Raw genomic sequence first — 27466 nt, forward strand, 5'->3', positions numbered from 1 at the left:
ATTTACCACAGAGGTGTATGGACATCCTAAAAGAATCCAGGAAACCAAACACAAGGCACTGTTACTTTGACAAGTGGAAGAGATTCGTTATTTGGTGCCAGAATAAACAGATCAACTCAGTTGATTGCACTCCTTCCAACGTTGTAACATACATGCTCCACCTGCTGGATGCAGGTTTGGGTTTTAACTCTCTGAAAGTACACCTGGCAGCCCTCTCGGCTTACACCACATCCCATAACTAAGTATCGTGGTGGAAAGTACCAGTAGTTAAAGCCTTCATGGAAGGAGTAAAGAGACTTCACCCTCCTATTTCGAACCCACCGCCAGGATGGGACCTCAATGTGGTGCTAGCTAAGCTCATGGGCCCCCCTTTCGAACCCATGCATAAAAGTAGTCTCAAACACCTGACTTATAAAACGGCATTCTTAGTAGCCATTACCTCTATAAGAAGGATCAGTGAAATTCAGGCTCTGTCAGTGCAGGATCCTTTCTTTACTATCCACAAAGACAAACTGGTTTTACGCACACACCCTAGGTTCTCACCTAAATTTATATCTAAATTCCATGTAAACCAGTCCATCGAGCTTCCGGCTTTCTTCCAGAACCCGCAAAGCTCAGCTGAGGTGAAACTACACACCCTTGATGTGCGTAGGGCGGTCCTCTACTATGTAAATAAAACCAGACCGCTAAGGAAAACAGATCAACTGTTTGTCTCCGTAGCTACAGGCAGAGAGGGGGATCGCGTCTCTAAAGGCGCGATCTCGAAGTGGATTATCAACTGTATACAGCTGTGTTACTCTCTTTCTGAAAAAACTCTGCCTTTTACGCCAAGGGCCCATTCTACTAGAGGCATTGGGGCCACTCTGGCTTTCATTGCAAATGTTCCCCTCGACACCATTTGCAAAGCAGCTACTTGGAGCTCTATTCACACTTTTACTCAGCATTACTGCATTGACACTCATTCCAAGACAGATACACAAGTGGGACAAGCGGTTCTAAGACACCTGTTTGCTCATGACCCTTCTCACATCCCACCTCCTTCTTCGGGTACTGCTCGCTAATCTATGCACAGCATGTGATCTAAGCAGATTCCACAAGCCTCAGAAGGGATACATTACCCACCGTAATCGTATTTCTGATGCTTGTATCTGCTTAGATTCACATGCGACCCACCCTTCCTCCCCTCCGAGAGAAGGCGCATGATTGCTTGTAGTCTTACCTTTCTGTCTATCTGCTTGGATTATCTGTACCCACGCTACTCCTCATGCTTCCTCATGTCAGAAAAAAATACAATCTGAGGATCCTAGACGCGTGAGGGATCTTGGGTACAGTGGACGTCACACTAGGGATAGTATTACTGGCACGCCTGTGTCGACGCCCATTTTCGAGTTTCGAAAAACAAACTGTAATACTCTGCAGCTTCCACTAGATGTCGGCCTATGCACAGCATGTGAATCTAAGCAGATACAAGCATCAGAAATACGATTACGGTGAGTAATGTATCCCATATATATATGATAGATAGATATATATATATGATAGATAGATATATATATATGATAGATAGATATCTATATCTATCATAGATAGATATCTATATATGATATATATATATCATATAATCATGGCCACAGTAGTGGCCATGTAGTTATGGTTAAGTTGCTGTTTCCATAGGAAGAGCACTTTTTGGGCGGCTTATAACTTCGCTCCCCCTGGACGAATCCTCACCAAACTTTGCAATAAAAAGTATATGGCCCACTCTGATTTTATTTGCAAAGTTTGGTGAGGTTTGGTCCAGGGGGGGGGCAAAGTTATAGGGGGGTGTCCCAAAACTTTTTTTTTCCCATAGACATAATGGGAAAAAACTTTGCTCACGCCTACAGCCCAAACCACTGGACGGATTTACACCAAATTAGGCTTAGCAGTGCACGGTGGTGGCACGAGTTATGGTTGCTTAGCTTACCATAACTGGCGAATTTCAAGGGTTTTTCGGTTTTACTTGGAACCATAACGTCCCTTTAACAAAGTTTTTTCACTGAATTTCTGAGGTTTTTAGTAGCACAACTTAACCATAACGTCCCTTTAACAAGGTTTTTTCACCGATATATATATATATTCTTTGAGTAGGGCGGTGAACCTTTCTTGAGTGGAGTTGCACTCCCTTCTGCTGCACTTTGGAATTTCGCAAAAAGAAACCGCTTCTGCACAATTGTGTAGAAAAATTTCAAAGATTTTATTCAAGAATAGCGGTTTAAAAACCCAAAAAGAATGTTTCTCTAGGAAAAGGGAGGCTAACTGACGCGTTTCGCCACACTCCTGTGGCTTGCTCACAGTAACTCCTTTGGAGCCAAAATTTAAACACACAAGGATCAAATGACAAACAGTGAAAAGGTGATTTACTGGCTGCTGGGAATGCTGTTGGCCATTTTGGAACAGGTACATATAAATAATACAACAATAGAACCAAGTATTTGGCAGCATTGTTAACAGCAAAACCTAGTCAATAAATACTGTAAGGTTGCTAGAATACAAATTTTGGCACCCATAATGGGTTCTTGGTGTTACTAGGTTTTAAACAGTAACCCCCGCTTTATGCCGCTTCATAACGCATACCCATACATGGTATAAATGCATAGTGCATGTGAAGGAGAAAAACTATTCGAATGTTACACTGCTCATAAAGAAATGCTGATGGAAATATACAATACAGTGCTAATGCCTGCATTTTTTGTAGTAACCAGTTCTTCTTAAAACTGCATATAAACAAATACTTATGACAGATGTAAGTGCAAAGTGCATATAAAGTGCCAATGCCTGCATCATTTATAATGAAATTCTGCTCTGAAATCCATATAAGCAAATACTCATGCCATGTGTAAGTGCATATTGCAGGGAAGGAGAAAAAAGGAAATGTTTTCTATAATTCTAGAGTATCTACTAATCGTAAAATGCAAGAGCCGTGATCAATTATGATAAATGCATGTAACAATTCCTACTCGGTTCTAAAAAATAAGTAACGGGACCGACATTGTGTCCTGATAGGTCCAAAATAATAGTCATTTACTCTGATGGGTTTTTCAAAATGCGTCAGTAAAACACCAAACCTGGAATTACCTGTTCCAATATATATGTAAGTCGAAAATAAGTGTGTAAATAAAAAAAAAAATAATAATAAAAAAAAAATTTAAAAAAAGAGGAAAAAAAGGTATGATTTAAAGCAAAAACCCTATGTATAAGTAGTGTCTAAAAAGTTAATGAGTGAAATAGAATAGGACACAGAGAATCAAGAACGCATAAATCAATCCAATGATCATAAAAGCCAAACTACTGATGGACTTTTTGGATATTTTTGTTTTTCTGCCTGTACTGCTCTTGGGAGATTAAGAAAAACCTCAAATGGAACGGTGATATGGACATGAACATAATCTAGAGTGACAAAATAATAATCTACACACCCAAGAACGTATATAATTCCTAATCTATATTGTCTATTGGGGTATTTACTTTCAAAATCAATTATATATTTTGTCTCTTCTTGTCTCAATAGTTTTTCACTGTCACCTCCTCGAGGGCCGATATCAACCTTATAGATACCAAAGAATGTAAGAGTATTGGGATTACCCTCATGGAACTCTGAAAATTGCTTCGCCATGGGGTATGCATGATCCTTGTTGATAGCTCTAATATGTTGTAAAATCCGGACTTTTAGCTTACATTTCATGCTGCCCACATACCATTTAAGGCATGGGCATGTGAGGACATGTACAACTAGCTCAGATTCGCAGCTTATTTTACCCTTGATTTGCATGAGTATTTTGAGAATAGGGTGAGTGTAGCTATTACAATTAAAAGCATATTTACAAACTTTACATTTACAACACTTAAGCCATCTCTGCCCTTGGAAAGCCAATCCTTTCCTTTGCGAATGTTATCTGACACCATATAGCTTTGTACTACCAGACCTCTAATTGAAGTATTTTCATGGAAGGTTATATCTGGGTGTTCATGTAGGACTTTGCCCAGATCATTATCAACTGTCAGAACTTTCCAGTATTTATTGATATATAGCTAATTCCCGTTACGCGACCACTCACTTAAGTCAGCTGGTTATATGTACGTGTCCGTCACCCAGGCCCAACTGCGCCAAGCCACCGGATTACGCTGACCCCTTGTTAATCTTGAATCGGCCTTTACTGACTGCTCGTAACCACTGTCAATATTCAGTATCCATATTGTATGGTTCTGACTTATGTACAAATTCAATTAGCCCATTATACCTCTAGGATTGACTTACCCTGACATACTGCGCGCATGTTAACATTGTAGGTATTCCACTCCTAGCCTATCCCTGCTCTAACTATAATGAGTACCTCCAAGGCCAACTGCTGAATGTAATAATTAATATTGCTCCCGCTACTGCTTTGAATCTGCTTATTCCGCTGCTAAGCCTAAGTAAGGCCAATTGTTTGGCTCCCACTGCTGCTTATAACTTTCTATGAATATGGAAATAACTTCAAACCTCAATCAATTGAAATAACCTTTTGCCATGTACGAAATGCACAACTAAAATAGCTATTGCCATGCACTAATAGTAGATTTGAAATAGCCTATTGCCTTGCATTGATAACAAATTTGAAATAGCCTACGACCATGTACGGATTGCATAACTGATACAGCCTATTCTGCACGATGTGCACATCTAAACGGTGTCCAGTCAACTCGTCGAAAAAAAACTGGGCGACTGCAATTTGGTCGACGCAATTTGGTCGAAAACCAAATGGTCGAATTTTTTTTTTTTTTATATATTTATTTTTCGGGTTTTCGTTTAGTTAAAAAAGGGTTTTTTAGAGAAAAAACGGGGGTTGGGGGGGGACCCCCCCCCAAAAAAAAGGGGGGTTAAAATAAAAAAAAAAAAAATTCGACCATTTGGTTTTCGACCAAATTGGTTCGACCATTTGTCTGGTCGACCAATTTTTTTCGACGAAATGTCTGGCAACCCATCTAAACCAGCTTCGCAATGCACTATGTGCATAATTTGACCACGCCACATTGCACCCTGCGGATAGCCTGTACTAGACCAGTCTGTTGCTGCGCCACTGCATAATCTGAACCAATAGTTCCCTATACACAAGTGCTATATTACAATTATCTACACAACCCACCTACTGCCTGACTGCTTGCCGTCATGAGTCCAAACATGGCCTATTTAAGGAAAGTGACACTTACTATGGCCACCCTTCTCTCTCTTTTACACAACCACAACAGATTGACACACATGTTAGGTGGGAGGCTGGAGGGTGAAGCTCCTATCAATACAGCCACTGGAGCTGTACCCCAGCCACACCCACCTCTGACACCAGCAGAATGGATCTAAAATGTTGCCACCCCACCCACACCCCTTATCCCTTACCCCTTGCATTCGAGAAATGCAAGACTAGGCCTTGGCTTCAACACGCCCAACATCACCAGCCTCGATATTGCATGCCCTTTACACTTGAGAAATGCTAGACTAAGTTCTCGCACCCTCATTAAACCTACACCTTTGAAAACTCTCACCATGCACTCAAGGGTCCTAACATCGCCACCCTCCTCCTCACCTTCACACCACATGGATAAGATCAACAGCCGCTCCACGACTCGCGAACTCCCGACTAATGACTTAGCAGCTCCTGCCAATTCCACTATCAAGGTCGTCCTCATTAACGCACGCTCATTAGTAGCTCACACTCTTGATATAGCAGATGTCCTCACTTCTAACAACTTGGACTTCATTGCAGTAACAGAAACATGGCTACACTCTGCTGCCGGACCTGCTCAACAGCTGTCCCAGAGAACTACTCTATCATCCGAGCCGACAGAACTTCCGGGATAGGGGGTGGGGTAGCTGTCATCGCAAAATCCAGCCTAAACATTAGAGAAGTCAACAACTTGGACATACCATCGGCCAAACTCCTATCTTTCATACTCCCACTATTGCACTCCTGTACAATACTGTTTCACCTCCTATACAGACCCCCAGGCGCAATCACCTCCTTTTGAGGAGGAAATCTCCCACCTATTAACATCAATACAAAACCAGGTTCCCAAATCATACTAATGGCCGACTTTAACCTTGGCCTCCAAGACCCTAACAATGCCAATGCTTCCTTGATCAATGACACTAAACTCCACTTGGCCTGACTCAACGTAGCAACACACCCACACATGACAAAGGCAGATCTTTGGACTCGCTGGCCGTCAACTGCGACCTCTCCCTAACTGCCGTCACACCCTGCACCTGGTAAAACCACCACCGCATCAACTTCATATACCCAAAGCATCACAAAACAAAACACACGCTGCTGCGGCAGTGCAAACATTAGCTAGGAACAAACACATCACCATTGAGAACCTTAGACCTCTTCTACATCCTATCGCCACTACCAATCACACCTTCATCAACCCCAAACCTACCTCTCTAGTCGAATTGTATGATACACTGGAACAGGCCCTGAACCAAATGGCACCTCTCATTTTGAGAAAAACCAAACCTTCTGCCCATGTGAACAAATGATTCTCCGCAGAATTAAAAGCCCTCCGCAACCTCAAAAGAAAAGCGGAAACTACTTGGAGAAAAGCCCCTTCTTGCTCAACTAAAGAAAAATTCTCTGAAGCTGCAATCAGCTACAAAGCCGCTATGAAATGTGTGTGTGTATATATATATATATATATATATATATATATATATATATATATATATATATATATATATATATATCCTCCATGCAAAATCTGCCACGAAATTTATTCTCGATCCTCCCTCGTAGAATTGGAATCACCAGTGCCCCCCACTGATGACTGCATCAAGGACAAAGCATGGTGTAACAACATCCAACTAGCTCTCTCTAATCAAATAGCCCTCTTGCAAGCCAAGATAGAAGCCAAAAAAGCAAACCTTGCCTCTAAAGATCACTTAAGCCACATTCGGAGCTCGCCCCAACCTGGTTGCCTGCTCTTCCACTTCTTGCCAGTCACAGAGGACGAAGTAACCAACATTATTTCAAGTCTCAAACCATCTAATTGTCTAGGTGACCTAAGTCCCGCTTCAATTATCGGATGGGGCCAAAGATCTAGCTCCCTTCATCACCACCCTGATCAATTCTTCGTTCAAGGATTCCACTGTACCAAGGAACCTCAAAGAGGCATCCTCTACTCAAAAAGCCCAATTTAGACCCCAACCAACTATAGGCCCATCACAACTGTAACCTTTCCCTTAAAAATGCTAGACAGAGTAGCATACCTCCAAATACAACATTTGGAAGACAACAACTTTCTTGGCCTGCGACAATCTGGATTTAGACCCAGGTATGGGGACTGAAACAGCCCTCCTGGACCTAAAAATCCAAATGAATGAAGCCAAAGACAAGGATAACCTGGCCATCTTGCTCCTGTTGGATTTGTCTGCAGCCTTCGATCTAGTCAACCACCAAATTCTTACCAACCACCTCACCTCAGCTGCTGCATTCTCCCAGAGTGCCACCAATTGGATTTGGTCCTTCCTCTCGGACAGAACAACCAGGGTCTTCGCTCCATCAGGCGGTGCTGCAGCGGACCCTGTTCCTATCCAATGTGGAGTCCCCCAAGGTTCATGCATCTCCCCTACGCTTTACAATGTCTTCACTAAGCTCCTCTTTGACCGTCTTGATGATCTGGGTGTTACATACACTAATTATGCTGATAACGCCCAGGTCCGCATTGCACTCACAGGGAGCTATGAGGAAGATGTTGCTAAACTAAATGACATCTACCTTGAAATCCAAGCATGGATGACCACCCACAGCCTCTCCTTAAACAACAACAAGACGGAGTTGCTCATAGTCGGCTCACAGGCCCGCCTTCAACTTGACCCTAGATACCAATACTTTATCATTGATGCAACATCGTAAAAGTGTCCAAAGAAGTCAAAACTCGGTGTGTACCTCGACTCCACCCTCACACTTAAAAAAACAAATGCATGCCACTATCTCATCCACAGCCTACACTAGCAAACTTATCATTGCCCGCAAACCTTTTCTATCCACCAATAGCTGCCTCACACTGGCCAGAGTCCTCATATTGTCCAAACTGGACTACTGCAACACACACTTCCTCAGCACCACCAACCACAACCTGAACCGACTACAGATGCTACGAAATAATGCCCTCAGATGCGCCCTCAATCTCCCCCGCAAGGCCCACATCTCGACCCTCAAAGAATCTCACTGGCTCCCTATCCCTGAGAGAATTAAGCTTCAAGCACTTGTTATTACACATAAATGCCTCTATCGGACAGCTCCACGCTACCTTTCAGACAAATTCACCAGACACAACGCTACCAGACCCACCAGATCCCTGTACTTAAACCAACTCAACATCCCAAAGTTCAATCTGAAAACAGCAGGCGGAGCAAGCTTCCCTGTATTAGCAGTGAAATGCTGGAACACCCTGCCCATGAAAATCGGAGCGGACACTTCGTTCTGGTCATTCAGAGCCAAGGTGAAGGAACTAGTCACCTTGCACCAATAGACTGTCAACTGCACTTAGTGAATGCCTGTATCCTTGTAGAGAATGCCTATGACACTGTGATGGACTATTTTGTAACCGCTCCATCTACTACTGAACACTGCCTCTCCACGGACCACTCTGTAACTTTGTCCCATATACTTCTCACTGTACTGTACCTTGTATGTGCAACCTTCTGTAACATGTTTCGAGGGGATTGGGTCCTCTGACGTATTCCATATCTATGACTGTAATCACCACAGCTGTGCTGCTTCGGAAAATCTTTCGGCGTCCTGCGTCGATACGCCGACGTCACCGGATGTTATAAGCACGATGCCCGTAGCCTCAGTTCTGTTTTTTCCGCGAACGTGTTCGCTTCAGAGATCTCGGCGCGCCACAATTCTACTGAATCCTGTTCTTTCGGTTCTTCGAACCTGTTGCTTCATTGCTATCGAATGTCTTCGGCTTCTTCCACCCCGCGGTCCGGGTTTAAGAGGTGTCGGATATGCGGGTCCAAGATGTCCCTGACGGATATGAACAACGCTTGCCTCAGGGAGGACCATGATACGGACAACTGTGTCGACTGCCAATCGCTCACTTCGAAGGCTTTGCGGGAGCGTAAGAAGCAGCTGTCGGTCGGTAAGGTGACCAAGCCCCGGAAGTCACGTTCCACTGGTCTTTCGCCGGACGATTTGAGGGATGACTCTCCGCATCGTCGTCGTGAGTCCGGGGGTTATCGGTCTGGGAGTCGGTCCTGCCATTCCTCTGCGTCCTTGAGGCACTCCAGGAAGCGCAGTCACAGGTCGCCTTCCCCGTCCTCTTCCGAGGACTCCGCCCATCGGCGGGTAGCTTGTCCCAACAAGCATTCCACTCCTGAGGAATGGATTCGTTCCGAAAGGAGATGTTGGCGATTTTTCAATCGCAGGGCTCCGGTCCGGCCGCGCCATCTGAGGACGCCGGTCGAGGCCACGCTAGAGACACCGCTCGTCTGCCTTCAGACTCGAGCATTCGTCGCGACCACTGGGCGCCTGCGAGGTCCCAGTCGGAAAAGGATGGTCACTCTAGGCATGCCGGTTCCAGGTCCAGGTCCCGGTCCTCGACACCATTGAGACCGCGAGACTGTCAAGTCTTCGAAGAAGACATCGACGCTGGCGGCGCCGAGGTCGTCGACGGACTCTCTCGAGGCCCCGCCTCTGAGGAAGTCGTCGACGTCATCGGCACCTAGGCTGTCGAGACACGCTCGGGGCTCAATTATATTTCTGAAGTGGAGGAGGGGACTGAGGAAGGTGAGGTTCCTGCATTGGTTCCTGATGACATTGTTTCTGGTCACAGTCAACTTGAGGACCGGCGTCAGTCGCTGCACGACGCCAGTTGTCTGGACACCTCTCCGGTGGAGGAGTTTGGTAGGCTGGAGCCTGGCACGCATGCCGAATCTTCATATCGGCGCCTCATGTCGAGGGTCACTGAATACCTGGGTTGGTCTGCCCCCCCCCAGTGGGGCTCTTCAGCAGGATGACCTGACTGATATCTTGGACCAAGATCCTCCAACTGACCCGGTGCTTCCATTCCCTATGGCCTTGCAAAGCAGGATGGCTGCGGCTTGGACTTCTCCGGAGAGTCTCCCGGCAGTGAGCAAGACCTTGCCGATGAAATATCGCCCAGCCAGTGGCAACCCCTGCTACTTGACAATGCACCCTACTCCGGAGAGTTTGGTGGTGCAGGCCGCTACGGCCCCTGCAAAGCAGGCGTCGTACCCTACCATCCCTCCTGATGGGGATGACAAACGTTTTGACGGCTGGGCGAAGGTGTTTTCTTCTGGGGGTATGGCGCTTCAGGCTGCCAACTCCGTTTGTGCCTTGTCTCGTTTCACGCACACCCTGTGGAACTGCATTTCCTTAACGGCTGATCATATCCCCGAAGCGGAGGAACACGATGGTTTCCTTGCTATCATGCAGGTTGGCAAGGACACCAAGTGTGAATCTGTTCAGTCGGGTCTGGACATGGTTGATTGCGTCAGCTGGTCCATGGCGGCGAGCACCGTAATGCACAGGTTCACGAGGTTGCGGAAGTCTGGTTTTGCTCCGGATGTGCAAGCCCGGCTCTTCAACATGCCCTTTCATGGTGAACATCTTTTTGGCAGCAAGGCTGACAAGTCTTGAGAGGTTGCAGACCTCCAAAGCTGCAGCGAAGTTGTTGGGCGCTGCAGTCCGCCAACGTCCGCCTTTTCATTCTAGTGGACAGCAATGGAGGGGAGGTTCCTTTTTGTTATTACTCATCCTTTAGTAGAGGGAGAGGAGCTGTGAGTCAAAGGGGCAACCGTAGGAGTGCCAGAGGTGGTAGACAAGGTACTCGAGGTGCCAAGGCCGCTCGAGCAGTTGCCTCTTTGCCCTCGGGCACTGCCGCAGCTGCTTCAGCTCAGTCATGCGGCCCATGCTTCTTCGGTCGGGGGGAAGGCTGGCGCAGCATCTTGTAGAATGGCGTGCCATTACTTCAGATGTGTGGGTTCTGGAGATCATAGCCCACGGCTACTGTCTGCCTTTCCGGCAGAGGCCTCACGACAATCCACCAGGGAATCTCTTTGAAGAGCCCAGATCTGCTCCTTGCGCAGGAATTTCAATCCCTGCTGGAGAAAGGCGCCATAGAACTGGTGCCTGTAGCGGAAAGGAACAAGTGATGGTATTACCCTTATTCTTTGATTTTGAAGAAAGACTGGGGATTGAGACCCATCATGGACTTGCGCGGTTTGAACAAGCTCCTTCGGAAAGACAGGTTCAAGATGGTTACTCTTTCTCAAGTCCTCCAGGCCCTTCAACTTCAGGACTGGTTGGTGTCTCTCGACCTCAAGGACGCTTATTTTCATGTGCCCATCCTTCCCAAGCACAAGTACCTGAGGTTCGCGGTTGGCGACTCGCACTTTCAGTTTCGGGTCCTGCCGTTCGGATTGACCTCCGCCCGAGGGCCTTCACCAAGCTCATGGTGGTGGTGGCAGCCTTTCTCAGGAAAGGGGAGCTTCACGTCTATCCCTACCTGGACGATTGGCTGATCAGGGCGCGCTCTCCCGAGCAAGTCCTGGATAATCTGTCTGTCACCTGCCACTCCCTTCACAAGCTGGGCTTCTTCCTCAACTTATAGAAGTCCCACTTGACACCAACTGGGAGGCTCCAGTACATCGGAGCAGTGCTCGACACGTCCCTGGGGCAGTGTTTTCCTCCCCAGGTGAGGGCTAATCACATTCAGCAGATGGTGCACAAGTTTCAACATGCCCAGAGTCTCCCTGCGTTTGAGTTCTTGAGATTGCTCGGCCTCATTGCATTCTGCATTCTTCTGGTGCCCGAGGCCAGGTTGCGGATGAAATCTTTGCAATGGGCCCTCAAGCTCCAGTGGTCTGTCCTCCGGCAGGATGTCGGACCCCGCTCAGGGGCCGCCCTCGGTCGCCCAGGACCTTCTGTGGTGGGCCATCGAAAGCAACCTGATGACGGGGGCTCCATTTTGGCTGCCCTGGCCGGAGGTGACGATCATGAAGGAAGCATCCCTCGCGGGATGGGGAGCTCATGCCAACGAGCTGACAGTCGGCAGCCGTTGGTCTCCGTCGGAGTCCAGACTCTTTATCTGTCTGTCTGGAGCTAAGGGCCGTCAGGCTTGCCCTGAAGGCTTTTCTGCCGACTCTGCGAGGAAAGAATGTCCTGATTCTGACGGACAACACAGTGGCCATGCACTACCTCAACAAATAGGGGGTGCAGGGTCACTTCCTCTGTGCAGGGAGGCGATACAGCTCTGGTTCTGGGCAATCCAGCAGGAAATTATGATCTCAGCAGTTCATCTGGCCCGAGCCGAAAACGAGACGGCGGACGCTCTGAGCAGGCAGAGTGCGATCTCTCACGAGTGGGAGTTGGCTCAGGAGATTCTCCTGGAGATCTTCGCCCTTTGGGGGACCCCTCAAGTGGATCTCTTCGCCTCCAGTGTCAACCGGAAGTGCGAGAGGTTCTGCTCGCGGGAATTTCCTCCAAACAGAGCCTTAGGAGACGCGTTTGTGGTGGAGTGATCATTCCCACTGCTGTACGCGTTTCCTCCAGTCCCTGTCATCCCGCAAGTGCTGCGGAGGTTACAGAGGTTCGGTTCCCGGATGATCCTAATTGCTCCAGCATGGGCCAGGAGGACGTGGTACCCGGACCGTCTCGACTTGTCCATCTGCCCTCCACGTCGTCTTCCCTACCAAGACGATCTGCTCTCACGGGAGAGGGGTCAGGTTCTCCATCCAGAGGTCTGTTCCCTCAACCTTCACGCTTGGCTTCTGAAAGGTTGAGGTATATGGTTTGGGACCTCCCTGAAGACGTGTTTGAGGTGTTGCTTTCAGCCAGACGGCCGGCAACAAAGTCCCTGTACCGTTGCCGTTGGAGAAATTTCTGTGACTGGTGCAGGGTTAAGAATGTGGATCCTTTTTCATGTGACATTCCTGTGGTTCTGTCTTTTTTGCTTTCTTTAGCCCACAGGGGCTTGCAAGTGGGTACCATTAAAGGTTACCTGACGGCACTGACCATATTTAAGCGCTCGTCTGAGTAGTGTTCTTATTTTAAAATTCCTTCAATTTCTCAGTTTCTTAAAGGGCTCACTAATGTGTTCCCTCCGTCACCTTTCCAGGTGCCCGGTTGGGATTAGAACCTTGTTCTCAAGTTTCTAATGGGTGCTCCATTTGAGCCTTTACATTCTTACCCTTTGAGACTGTTAACTCTTAAAACTGTATTTTTAGTTGCGGTCCTTCCACTCGCTGAGTGAGTTAAAGGCACTTTCAGTTAAGCCACCCTTCACTGTGTTTCATAAGGAGAGGGTTGTCCTTAGAGTTTGTCCTTTCTTTCTTCCGAAGGTGGTGTTGGAATTTCATTTAGGCCAGAAGGTTGTTCTTCCGGCATTTTATCCTCCTCCACATCCTGGTAAGGAGGAGAGGCCCCATAGGTTGGATCCTAGGAGAGCTTTAAGCTTCTAAATTTCTCGCATTTCCCGGGTCAGAGTGGACGATCATCTCTTTATTGGTTACGCTGGAAGGCGTTTGGGACAAGCTGTGACTAAGCAGACTTTGTCCAGAGGGATTATCTTGGCAATTTCTGAATGTTACCGCCCTCCAGTAGGCTTACGGGCCCATTCGACTAGGGGTATGGCTGCCTCTGCTGCCCTGCAGAGGGGTGTTACTATTCGTAACATCTGTGATGCAGCCACTTGGGCTTCGGTCCATACCTTTGTACGTCACTACTCCCTAGATTCTATCCATGGGCAGGATCCGGCCTTTGGCAAGGCAGTCCTTTACTCTGCAATTGGATTGGACATTCTAAATTTGTGTATTCTAAATTCTTTTCCCACCTCCTTACGTTGGTAATGTTTTGTGAGTCTGTCATAGATATGGAATATGGCGGAGGACCCAATCCTCTCGAAGAACAAGTTACTCTTACCTGGTAACGTTCTTTCGATGGGATGGTCCGACGACTTATTCCATATCGCTCCCTCCCTGCCTACCCCGCTACAGAATTTCTTATGCGATTGCAGCTTACGTTTCCGCAAGGCATTCTGTGGTCATACTGGCAGTTGATTGGTGCCACACGTTCTGGGAAAGAACTACAACTGAGGCTACGGGCGTCGTGCGTCCTACTTATAACATCCGGTGACGTCGGCTCGACGGAGGCCCTAGAGGACGGCGTATCGACGTCATCAACACAGGATGCAGATGTCGAGATTTTCCGAAGCAGCACAGCTGTGGTGATTACTGTCATAGATATTGAATATGTTGTCGGACCATCCCATCGAAAGAACGTTGCCAGCAAAGAGTACCTTGTTCTTTGCCCAAGTCTAAGCGCCCAGTTCCAGTTACCCCAGGCTTTGGCTACGCTATAAATAAACAAAACTATATATATATAATATTTCCACATCCCCTTTATGGTTCAAATTTAAACCGAAAAACCCCTGAAATTCGCCAGTTATGGTCACCTAAGCCCCAACCCTGCCACCATCTTTGTCGTTGGTGTTAGTTTTAGCAATGCACGTAGATGGTGTGAGTTATGGTTGCTTAGCTTACTATAAAGGGGGAATGTGCAGTGGAGTTTGGGTGCACTGTAAAGTGTAACATTCCTTTAGTGAAGTCTTTTTAGTAAATGTACATATATATGTATGGCAGGGAAGGGAAAGAAAGCGGCTAAACAAGTGATGTTGTCATTGATGACATCATTGACCTGTGGGATGACCTCTTTCATGGTCTGGGTGTCAGTGTTAGCAGTGCACAGGGGTGGTGGCAGGGTTTGGGGCTTAGTTGACCATAACTGGCGAATTTCAGGGGAGGTGGACATTTGTTTGTTTTTTTTTGTGTGAAGTGCACAGGTTTTTGTTAGGGCAACTTAACCATAACGTCCCCTTAGCAAAGTTTTTTTTTTTTGTAGGGAATTGTACAGGTTTTTGGAAGGTGGAACCTAAACATGAAATTTTGGCAACGAAGTTGTTGAGCAGATTATGCACTGTAATCATGTGATTTTGAAAGATATGTAGTATAATCTATGTACTTGTCATATTTTTAACATAGAACATACAGAACCCCCTCCCTGTTGATTTTAGAAAGGGACGGACTCGGCGCCTGTTTGCGGACGGGGGCGGACAGCATCACCATTAACCAAAGAGGCCGGGGGTATCTGAAAATGTACTATTGTCTTACACAAAAAGTGTGAAATGTTGAAGGGCATAAAGATATTGTAAGTAGTATTAAGTAAATATGGAAACCTGAAGGTGTGAAAAGAAAACACATTTAATAACCATGTAGAATGAAGTGGATGGAACCAAAAAAAAAGAGAGGATGCCTCCAGCGTAAGCACTTCACAGAAACTCGGCAGCCTGGAATGACAGTGGACAGACGCAGTAGGACGAAGGGAGATTACATCAAAAGAGTGAGTGCAGGCCATTTTTTTTGTGCGTATTTTTTATTTTTTGGTATGTGGTGCAGAAATGATCATTTCTTTCTGTTTTGACTCAGAAATGGCTAGTACTTTGGAGTGGCTGGAGGAGTATCTCCCGCACGGGGAAATGTCTGAAGACAGCGACAACAATGGTACACAATGGTGTGCATATGAAGAATAGTGTCCAGTATTTTATTGCCATTTAACTTGTGGTGTTTTTTTTTTTTTTTTCAACAGACCAGGAAAAAGAGGAAAGGGCAACAAACGAGATGGAAGAAGACAGGATAAAAAGGATAGAGCAGAAAGTGGACATTTTGAACGACAATTTTCAAAGTTTACGGGAGTTTGTAGAGGACGTTTTGAGAGGAAAAGTTTGGTACCATTGCCCCACCTGCACCTGCCCTGCTTCTCCATTCCCTAGTGACCCATCCCCAAACCTGCAAAAGGAAAATAGACGTTTCGACGAAGTATCCATCCCTTCTTCCCCTCACAAATCTTCCCCTCATAACCAGCCAGTTTTAAATCCAAATTCCCCCATATTTTTTTCAGTGTCCGCTTCCCCCGCTGTTTCTTTAGATTAATGTGTGTATCTGTGTAGTAAATGGTTTTGTACAGTAGTTGTGCAGAGAGTTTGTGTACATTTTTTTTTTTTAAAAAGATGTAAAATGGTTGCGAACAGCACGCCTGTTCGACCTATCCGCAAGCAATGGAATGTGGGTGCTGTCTAATGCCACACCCCGAGCGCATCTTCATTGTCCTTCTAGCTATAGTAGATGGAGGTGCTTTGCCTTTACTGCTGTAGTGACGAAAAGGAAACTAATCGGTATGGCTTCCATGGCTGCTGTTGGGTTGTTGGCCTCTGCACCACCCCCAAACCCGCCACCATCACCAAGGGTGAGGATGTAGAGATTGAGGAAGAGGAGGAGGAGGAGGAGGAAGAGAATGAAGTGGAGGAACTCCACACTAGGATCACTCGGCGGGAGTCGTGGGTGTGGCGGTTGTTTTCCGTTTATGGGAACGTACCAAAAGCACGTGCGAACCTGGTGAAGTGTAACCAGTGCAATGTGGTGTTGAGTCGCGGGAGATTTGGAGCGTACAGTTTTGGTACGACAACCATGAAGCGACACCTCACTTCGTTCCACACTGCGGACAATCACAAGGTGGTGCCATGTGAAGAGCGTGGTCGTTTTGAGTTCCTCCACAGCATCCTCGGAATCTGCTCCTCGCACCACAAGAGTGACTCCTGTGGGGGGAGTGCCTCCCTCCAGCTGCTTCACAAGCTATTGGCAATGCTGTGGACCCTTACCTTTCAAAGATGACAGTAGTATGCACGTATTGTGACGCAGTACTCTTGCAGGGGGGAGAGTTTTCAAAGTGCTTTTGAGGCTCCAGTCACTGAGCACCAGAAGATTTGCTCCTTACCTAAATAAAGATCACCCATAATATTGTGCTACAGCTGGGGAGCCTGAGAAGCTGGATCCCGGTATTGACACAGGCCGATAAGGTGGTGTCTGGACAAGGAGGTTGGACTCAGGACGAGTATCTATGCTGAGAGGTGGCGTGCAGAGGGGGTCCTACGACTGCTGCCTATTGCTTGGGAAGAGGCGGGTGATGACATGGTTGCATGTCTAACACCTTGAATGTGGTTGCCTGCAATGTACGAGGACTGAAGCTACGTTATATGTAAGAGTGAGCATGTACCTGTGCAGGAAACTGGTGGGAATAGCTCTGCTAGGAAACGCACCTTACGGCTGAAAAGCAGACTATCATAAATGGGGATGGGGCGGATATGGGGCAATGTATTCCACAAATGCTAAAGATGTCCTGATATGGGCAGCACCCTTGGTGCCTTTTAAACTACGGAAGGTACACCCTGATGAGGGTAGGATGCTCTTGGTTCATAGATATGTGGAAAGTGCAAAAGCATATGCACCTAATCCTGATGCCACTGGTTTCTTCCAATCGTACCCTAGGCTTGCACCCTACCACGTGGTCCTGTGGTTTTGAGTAGGGGCAGTGGGGGAGGGGGGGAGACTTCAATTGCACGCTTGACCCCAGATGAGACCAATGGGATGTGAAATGAGGCCAGCCAGAGTACTGGGGAAACTAATGAAGGATCTAGTTTGTGGATGTCTGCAGGGGGATAAATGGGGTTCGCAGGGCTGATTCTCATTTTTTAAGTCCTCATAAGGTTCACACACGCATTGACTACCTCTTTACGGGGCAGGAAAGTGTGGGTGAGTTTTTTTTAACGCCACTTGCATTGGGAGGACACTATCGGACCACAAGCAGTTATTGGTTACCTGGCAAATAGGCAAGCGTAGATTGAGGGACGGAAGCATTGACAGATGGACCATTCAGGGCACGTGGCAGATAAAATGGTGCAATTTCCTAATGTGAACACAGGTAGTGTAAAAAGGGTTGGGGGTGTTCGGTGGGAAACATTTAAAGTTGTGGTGAGGGGTGCCAAAATGGGAGCAGTTGGGAAATCATTATTGGCGAGTTTATCAAACTGAGACAGAAATGGAGCGGTTTGAAAATGTACTGATGAAAGATGGTGAGGCAGAGAAGGATCTCATGATACTCGGACAGAGCTGCTTTGAGTATTGGGATAGGCTGGGTAGACCTGATTATGCAATGTTTACCAAAAGATTGCACGCACAGGGAGATGAGCTTGATAGGACGTAAACATGGCTGTTGCTGGGAAGAGCCATGCGTAATAAGCTCAGTGACAGATGAATGTGGCGAAGTATGGAGATCTCAGTGAGAGTAGTGAGAGTAGCTGGAGGAGCCCGGAAAACTTAAAAACAAAACCGCAGCTTTAAAAACGCAGCTAGTGTTTATTTTTATTTAAAAAAAAATAGCACTTACCGAGATGCAGCTTTTCTGCCTGTAGTCTCCGGTCCCTGTCATCCGCGTACAGCACCAATAAAGGAAAAGCCACCCAGTGGTAACTTTTGTTTACTACAGCTGGCTGGCTTTTCCTTCATTAGTGCCGCCAAAGCGAGCACAGCGGCGGGCATTCATTTCACAAAATGGATGCCCCATGTGCTTTCTATGAGCTTGACTTGCTCAAAATTTTACATAGGGACTTGGAAAAAGAAAATTGCCAATAGATTTTTTGTAACATTGCCTATCATCTATTTTGGAAATAAAAATTTTTGGGCGAACCATCCCTTTAAGAACTGTTCTGCCAGCACCTATGGACAGATTGTGAATGCGTGGCACTCAGCTACACGTGGCAGCAAGTTGTACTCTGGTATCTGCCTTCTTACCAAGAAGGTCTGCATACCATCATTGATGCAGCAATATATTTTATATTTGGCAGACCACAGAAATCTCTGGATTTGCTCCCCTCTCCTGCATCAAGCAATTTACCATCACAACATACTCTTCCCTATCTGGTTGGGTGCACTGCTGGGAGACCTCAAAGTTCAGTGCACATAGAATGTGGAAGATTCCCACAAGCACATACATTACTTGGAGTAGAATGCAGCCTTCCTAGCCTTTATAGTTAGCTACAGTGTACTGATATTGACAAACCACATAGTAACAATGTTTTACATCACGGAGCAGGGAGGCGCCAGATCTGTGAAACTTGGTGCTCTAGCAGTGGGCACTGAGTCACAAGATAACTATACAGGCAGCTCATCTTGTGGGAACTTGCAATGTCCAGGCTGACAAGCAGAGCAGGGAACTCTTTGCCAGCTAGGTGTGGGAATTGAGTGAGCAGGTTCTCCGGGAAATATTTTCCTCCAAGTGTGTCCCACTGGTAGTTCTTTTTGCAACGGAACTCCCAGAAGTTGCAATTATACCTCCTGGAAGGGGAGAGCAAGAGTCACTAGGGGACTCTAAATTGGTCTTGTGGAACCACCTGTTTGCATTTGCGTTTCCTCTTCATCCTGTTCCAAAGGTCTTAAAAAGTTCAGAGCCTCCAGTCGGAGTGAGCTACTTCTAATGGTTCCCCATTGGCCATAGAGATATGGTTCTCAGACCTATTGCTTAATGGCAAGTGGACCCCCTCTCATTCTTCCTTTCTAATCTGATTCATTAGCAACGCGTTGGGGGAGGTGATTCATTCATTTTCCATGGCTCTCTGCCACATGAAACAGAGCCATAATGGTCACTAACAGACGATTACCTCTGGGCGATGGGAGCATTCTTGAAACCTTCCACTTGTTCACAGTATAGAGGAAAATGACTTTGTTACGGTTTTTGATGATGTAAAAGTTAAAAGATCTGATTCTGCCATCCTCTTTCTCAACAGACCTTGTTCAGAGAGGGACCAAATTCTCTTCCTGCAGAACATATTTAGCAACAATTGGGGCTTCTGGGGACTATTGTGAGTTGGAACCTGTTTTGACAGCCCTCGTGCACAAGCCATTGAGGCTAATGGCGTTAATTGATTCACCTATCCTAATTTGGGTGAACTTTTTTTGATAGCAATTCAGCACGTCGTATCTGTGAAATCCAAGCTCTGTCTATTGAGGAACCTTCACATTTCACTGACAAGGTAGACCCTTTTTTTATTTTTATTTAACTTAAGCTTGCCCTTAACTTTTACAAGTCCATTTTTTTTTCTCCAGATCTGCAATCTGAAGCCAGTTGGATTTTGCATACCTTGGATCAGGCGTATCCATCCCCAGTGCTTGAGGGCCGGTAGCCAGAGTGCTTTTCAGGATAGTCCTCATTTAATAATGGGAAAAATGTGCATGCATGGCAAATCATTCTGCACAAAGGTATCCCAAATATTGAGGGCAATCCTGAAGATCTGGCCAGTTTCTAGCCCTAGAGGCCTGGAGTTGGACAACCCTGCCTTAGATGTTCAAAAGGGCCTTGTGATTCTGTCTCGAGAGGATTAGGACTCACAGGTCCTCAGACTGTTTGACACCTTTGGTGGGCTACATCATGGCCAACAAAAAGCTAAAGCTACTATTGTGAGATGCATAGTTTCTTGCATTTCTCATAAATACGAAGTGCAGTGCAAGACACCCCTTCAAGGCCTGCTTGCCCATTTGACTAGAGAAAGAGTAAGGCAGCAGTTTCCAATGTCCTGAACCTTATAGGCCATATTCTAGGCAGCCACATGGGCCTCCACCTATTTGCAAACATTATGCCCTGGACTCCAGCTCCAGGGCTAGTGCCCAATTTGGACAGTTCTCTGAATAATTTCACAATTTTAGTACCATCTTCAGAGGGAGAGAATAGTGCTTCAGTGTCTCCCATAAGTATGGAGGGATGGGGTGCAGGAATAATGAAGTTACTCACCATGGTGACTGCTGTACTACCGTGTCCAATGTCTCTTTTTCTCCAAATGCTCCCCTAAACTAGTTACAGGCCCCCCGGTCCACAGCAGCTATGGGACGGTCCGCAAGAGGCAGGGTTCAGAGTGTGATTTCTCTGCACGCACGTACCTCTCTCCCTCGCACGCTTAATCCTTAAAGTGGGCGCACCCTTGGACTTGATAGAGCTCTGCTCCTGACCACAAGGGAACTCCCAGAAGTATGGAGGAAATGGGATCTTGGACTAAGTACAGTAGTTACTACAGTGATTAACTTTTCCTTTTTCCCCCTGGCACCCAGCCTTCATAATTTAGCTTTTTTTTTAAAAGGCTTCTCTTTCCACTCTACATGAAGCCTTGGGCCAGCATCTCATCGGCTTTTAACGGGATGTAGATCCGGTTTCCTGTTTCTTTTTTATTTTTTGTCCCTCATCTCTCCTAAGGTCTTTCATACCAAGTGATCTTTTGCAACGACAAAAACCTTTTCATTAGCTTGAAATTTCACATTTACAAACATGCTTTGTTGCCAGTAGATAAATCATTGAATACTGTGGCAGTAAAACGCTCTTCAAGACATTCGACTTAAGTTAGACTGCGAACTTCAAAAACATTTCTGTTTTGGTATTGTGGGGGGTGCTGAGGAAGATTAAAAGAATAATTATAATATATAATAGGTAACACGAAGTATAGACCTTTGCACAGTTATAAGTGAATAAACGAATGAATGGCTGGCTTACAGAGTTTCTATGTATACTGTCTGAAGTGCCACCACCCCCCCTTTCCCAAGTATTGCCTTTTCCTGGATTGCAAGTTAAGGTTTGGGACCACTAAACTTTTGATGTAGAAGCCCAGTGTGTCAGAAGTCTCCTTATAAGGCTAGGACCGGTCTGTGCCTCGGGGCTGCCATAAACCTGCTGTGGGGAAGAATTTAACAGACTGTAAAAATCAGAACTGGGGGGGGGTTGGGAGGAGAACATATTAAAGAATGGGTACGAGTGGTCGCTATGTGCATGTGGCATGAATGCAGACAAGCTGCTGGGTAGAAGTAAAAGGGTGATAGATCCTGAGGAAAGGTTCAGTGATGGGAGACTAGTTCTCAACCGACGGCTCCAACAAGACTAGTGGGACCTGATCAGTACGAGGAGTTGTGACAAACCACCTTATAGAAAGGGGCTTTTCATATTGTGGCTGACGCATTACTGGAGTGATATAGAGGTGTGATTTGGCAGAGCCAATCAAATTCACTTTGCAGTCCCAGCTGATGCTTTATAAATAATATAAAGATGTGGACAGGGCTTGCAATCCGGCTTTTACTGCCCGAATGTGTTGGTACAGGAAGAGTGTAAACCAGCCCTGAATAGGTGGTGTGGCCGGTTGGAGGGACGAGCAACACCGTATAGAATCTGGATACAAGACTCAAGCTCTGCACCCCATCCCTTCTAAGGAACAGCATAGGAGTGTCTATGGGTCTGGGTGTGATGTTGTAGTTGTGCAGCTAACTGTAAAATGTCAATGGCAAATTATCCAGGCTCTTCTTTTGAGATTACTGGTGAATTTGTGATTAGTAGTAGTGCGGTAAAGCCTTGAAAACAGCGTTGGGAGACAGCAATTTAGTCACAAGTAAAGAGGCAGTCCAGCTAGGACCTCTAGATAATCGAGTTATATGCTGTGCTGTACCGTTTAAGGTCTGGCCCAACTATTCTTGGGCATTGCTGCCTTGATTTGGTTTAAAAAAATAAGATGCTCAAGTTCCGCGCAAACTGCTTTCAGAAAGGTTATAATTAATCTGCATTAGATTTATCTCATGCCAGGTTTGTGTGGGGCTATGGTCTGCTGTTTCAGTGTAAAGGTTATGGAGAATGCCTCAATGGAGAAGACAGTTTACTATCCTGTAATTGCAGTTCTCTATTGTGGCTGTCTTTTCATATTGAAAGAGAATTGGCCCATCCTCCCATATTCTTGTACGTTGATTTGAGAGCAGACGTCAGCCTTCAACGGGACTGGTTTCAAAATAAAATCACATTTTTTCATTCTGTAGGTATATTTATGGCCCAAGCCTGTATTTCCATCCCCTCTGTATATTTGCCTGTGTACAACAGATTGCTTTGGATTGGTTGTGGAAACAAATCCCCCCCGACCGGTTCAAATGACGTTTGGGAGAAGCAGAAAGCTTCTCAAATTGAATGATTTCATGGTCCTATAGGAGTAGGTCCTTGGGGTGAGGGTAGTAGTTCAAGGCCATTGTGTACTTTGTGCCAATCTAAAAGGCATTAAACTGATTACAGGTTTACATGTTCTGACCTGCACTCACTCTGATATCCCTGCTAGTGAATTTCTTGGGTACATTGCCCGACAATTGCTGCAAAGTGGTACTGGCCAATGCCCCGAAACATGCACATGATTCTCCTGTTCACGGTGTATGCATTGGGTGCAGCTGGCAGACCATTTAGAGCACTGTATCAAACATTCCTGGCCGGTGTCCACATGGACCGCCTGTTCTCTTGCTTCAACAGTTGCAGATCTCAGAGAATGCAGCCGCACAACGGCTCTTGGAGCGCCAAGGCTTTCTGCAGATCTACTGCGCCAACTACACTGGTTACCCATTCATAGCATGACAACATTTTAAAACTTGTGCCTGTTCATCATGCCATGCATGGCACACTATCTGCGCTCTAAACTGGTCCTTTATAAACCTGCTAGGCCCCTTCGTTCATCCTTCCAGAATTTGATAAAAATTCCTTGCTATCGAAAAGTAAGAGCAGGAGAACAATCTCTCGGTTCAAAAACCTGAAAACCCATCTCTTTCAAGGTTGATTTTTCTCACCCTGAGCAGTCTGTACTAGCGCTTTGATGCCTTAGGCCATTTGTTTGTGCTCTACAAGTCTGTTTACATTACATGGAAGACCTTCAGGTTCTGGCACCTGGGCTGGGAAGCTTTAGGCAAGCTGTTAGACTGTTTCTGTTAGTGTTGTGTATACCTGGTTCAATCAAATTTAACGTAATATGCTAAATGGGAGAGTGCTCCTGATCAAAATGAATTGGGACATATTTACTCTAAGCGGGGGGAAAATGTTAAAGCTTAAAGCTAGCCAGCCATACAGTTTCTCACCATCTCCATTCTACACATATACAGCTCACCGTTTCTTAATCGCCCAGAGTAAATTATAACTAGCCAATGGAGAGTGCAAATTGAAGCCTGCTAAGCTTTAGGTGTGATGTCTACTTTAACATGATCTGTGAAATGTCCTGCAGTGGGACGTTCTGGTGTGAGGTGGTAGATCCACTGAAAATTTCAGAATTACTGTCAATGGACTGGATACTTTCCTTCCAGACCTATACAGCATGCACAAGTCTGAAAGTACTTATGGATTTGTGAGTTTGTGGTGATGTATTGTTGGAGCTGGGTTGTGTCGAAGCGTGGAGTGAGGTGTGCGTGCGTCATCAAGGAATTGTACAAGTTTGGTTTGGTCTGAGAGGGTGTCTGCCGATTGGGTGGGGGGGTGTGAGGTAGAGTGTATTATATTTATCAATGTCTGGAAGTGGGACAGCAGACGGGAGGGCTTGACCGCTGTGAATTTTAGAGTTGTAGTCCAAGAGGATGTTGCACACTAAAGTGGATGGTGGCTTTGAGAGAGACTGGACCATGTTGAAAAGGGTACAACATTCTTTCATAGTCGGGCATTTCAAAGCCTGCAGTTTAAACGTGTTTGCCAGTCCATCTAATTTTTTGGAGGGGGGGGGGGGGATAAGTGTTTGTGGGGGTTGGGTATAGGTAAAAATAGGTGCAGGAGAGAGGGAAAAAAAGAAAATTCAATGAATTGTCAAACACGTTTAAATTGCAGGCTTTGAAATGCCCGATAATGAAATGACCTAGAACCGTTGTAGAGTTGGTGTATGATCAGTGGCGCATAGGTGTACTCGGCCCGATACAAGGGTCAGGCATTTTTTACACCTAAAAATAGGCAAATACTCAAAAAAAGAAAAAAAAACGGAGTAAATATTACCACCGCAAAAAATGGGGAACGGACACAAGTGCTTGTCACCATGCTTTCACCCACACATGTCGATGTATATGTTTGGTTTAGTAGTACATACAGTGCACACAGGAAGAAACTGCTATTCTTACGGTCTGATCTGAAGAGAGAAAAATGCATCTTATGTTTATTTTATTTATATTTTGCGCCTGACCCAACGGTACCTGGGCGCATTACAAGAGGGTGCAAGTCTTAGGTTACATAAAGTGACAAACAATCAGAGATACAGTAGTTGACATGGAGACAAGCCGAAAGCATGGCAGCAGTACATGGCGTGATCAGGCAGTGTTCATGCAACAGACAGGCCGTCAACAGTCATTTGACACTATCCATTTTATTATGCGAGTCCTGAAGTTTAGGAAGGTCTGATCCATACGCAGATGTGTAGGGAGATTGTTCCAACATTGGGCAGCCTGAATGGGAAAACTAGTACACGCTGCCTTTTCCAAGTTAAATCTAGGAACTAATATACAATTAGAGTTTGCTATCCTTATGGGTCGTGACAAGGATTTTTTAATGATTTTATCTTGGGTATTGTGGTGCAGCATTATTCAAGCATTTGTGTGTAATGGAAGCTATTTTAACCAGGATTCTGTTCTTGATAGATAGCCACTTGTTTCTTCTGACATCAGATATATGATGGCTCCTTGGGATACTTAGTGAAGTTCTTAATGAATTATTTTGCATTATTTTGCAGGATTTGCAGTTTATTCAGGATCTGTTTGCACCTGCGTGAAGTGCATTGCAATAATTGAGTTTGGACAAGATTAAAGCCCTTGCTAGTATGATGCAGCTATTAGATGGAAATGGTTTGCAAGCACGTATCAGCTTGCACATATAGGCTGTAGCGGACGCTGTGGCGTTAACTTGTTTCCCTAGATTCAAGGTTGAGATCAGATGAAATTGTAGAGTTTTGGGCTCCTTGGCGACTTATTTTTATTTTATTTATTTTATTTATTTATTTGTATTGCGCTAGTAGCTCTCAAGCTTTGGGGCGCAGAGACGAGAACACGAAGGACAAATGATAAACAAAGACCGCGTAGCACGAGACATTAGAAATGCATAAATAGGTGGGCAGGTTGTATTGTATGTATTACTTAAAGATGTGGGTTTTAAGTTGTTTGCGAAAGCGTTGGTAATTAGCTTCAATCCTTAGCTGGCCAGAGAGGTTGTTCCAAAGGCCTGCTGCAGTTATAGGGAAGCATTTACCTGCCCCGTTTTTAAGTCTGAAAGGAGCTACCACAATCAGTCCTTGTTCGGCTGATCTTAGCTCTCTGGCAGGTTTGTATGGAATGATTTTAGTTTTCAGGTTTGCAGGGGCTTTGCCAAAAATACATCTATGTGTGAGCGTGAAGGACTTGAATTGGACTCTCCAATTTTTAGCCAGTGAAGTTCTTTCCTGGCTTCGCTGATGTGCTGATTCCTGGTTTTTTGCTTAATGATTCGCACTGCATTGTTTTGCAGAACTTGGTAGCTGTGGCAGCAATTTTTGTTCGATCCTAGAATTAGGGCATTGCCATAGTCTAGGTGAGATAAGATGGTGGCTCTTTCTACCGTGGCGCCGGTTTTCTGAGATGGGTGGGTAGGGTTTTATGGCTTTTAGTAAGCAGAGATGTTATGAGCACGTTTTTTTAACTTAAAGGGTTTGGGCATCTGATCCCAGGGATGCTTCTAGCATCATCCCCAGGGTTTTAACCTTGTTTAGGACCTTGATTTGGGAATTTTTATTGGTGAAGGTGTTGTATGCAGGGTGGAGCTTAGATCTGACTAGATTGGAGCCAAAGATCATAAGCTTGGTTTTGTTGCCGTTTAGGCACATCCAATTTTGGTCCATCCATTGCTCTACCGCTTTGTAAACTAGGCTTAGCTTTTCGTTTTCCATTTGATGGTCTACACTTAGTTCAATTACCAGCTGATTGTCGTCAGCGTAATTGGTAAAGAACATGTTGATTTTATCGGACTATACAGGGAAACCTAAGGTATAGACTAAACAGGAGTGGGGACATGCTGGTGCCCTGACTTTGATGTCAATGTTAAATGAGGTATATTAACATCCAAGTTTGCTTAGGTTAGTTGGGGCCCCTAGGATCAAGATCCGTCTCGTCATTCAGGCAGAGGCAATGTACAGCCATCCATGCCTGAATGATTGAAAAGATTTTATTAACCAAAGCCAGGTCTCTGTCAGTCACCCGAAAGGGGTAGGAGTATCTGGGTGTCATCTGCGTAGTTAGTGTAGGTGACACCCAGAAGATCCAAAACATCAAACAAGAGCTTAGGGAATATATTGTACATAGTTGGTGAGACACCTGAGCCTTGTGGTACGCCACAGGTAATAGAAGGGTCAGCAGAGTCCGAAGATGCTCATTGTCCTATTGTTACGGAAGGATTGGATCTGCATAGATGGAGAAGTAGGTACAAAGTAATATGTATTACAAAAACATTTGTTTTACAGTTAAACCCTTTCTACTCGCTAAGAAAATACTCTAAGGAATAGGACTTACATGTTTACTCTCAAAATCATTTTACTCCCACCTTTACTCCTGCTTCTATCTGGTGCACTTGTAGTACTTGGAGGTAGTGCGTGGCTTTGGTATGTTTTATGTCTGTTTGTGGCAGTGATTGAGTGGTGTCCTGGTGGTGTGGCATGGGGTCTTTAGCCGGGCTCTTTCTAGTTGTCTGGCTTCCTTGGATGGGGTAGCTGTTAA

The 27466-nt window shown here is 45.7% G+C and overlaps 1 protein-coding gene across 4 annotated transcripts in view; it reads left to right on the forward strand.

The window, feature by feature from the left end:
- Nucleotides 1-27466, forward strand: part of KCTD5 (potassium channel tetramerization domain containing 5) — a 531705-nt gene that overhangs the window by 436517 nt on the left and 67722 nt on the right. The gene's annotated exons all lie outside the window — the stretch shown is intronic.

Source organism: Ambystoma mexicanum, chromosome 2q (genome assembly GCF_040938575.1).
Source record: "Ambystoma mexicanum isolate Mex_15411 chromosome 2q, UKY_AmexF1_1, whole genome shotgun sequence".
Classification (NCBI taxonomy): domain Eukaryota; kingdom Metazoa; phylum Chordata; class Amphibia; order Caudata; family Ambystomatidae; genus Ambystoma; species Ambystoma mexicanum.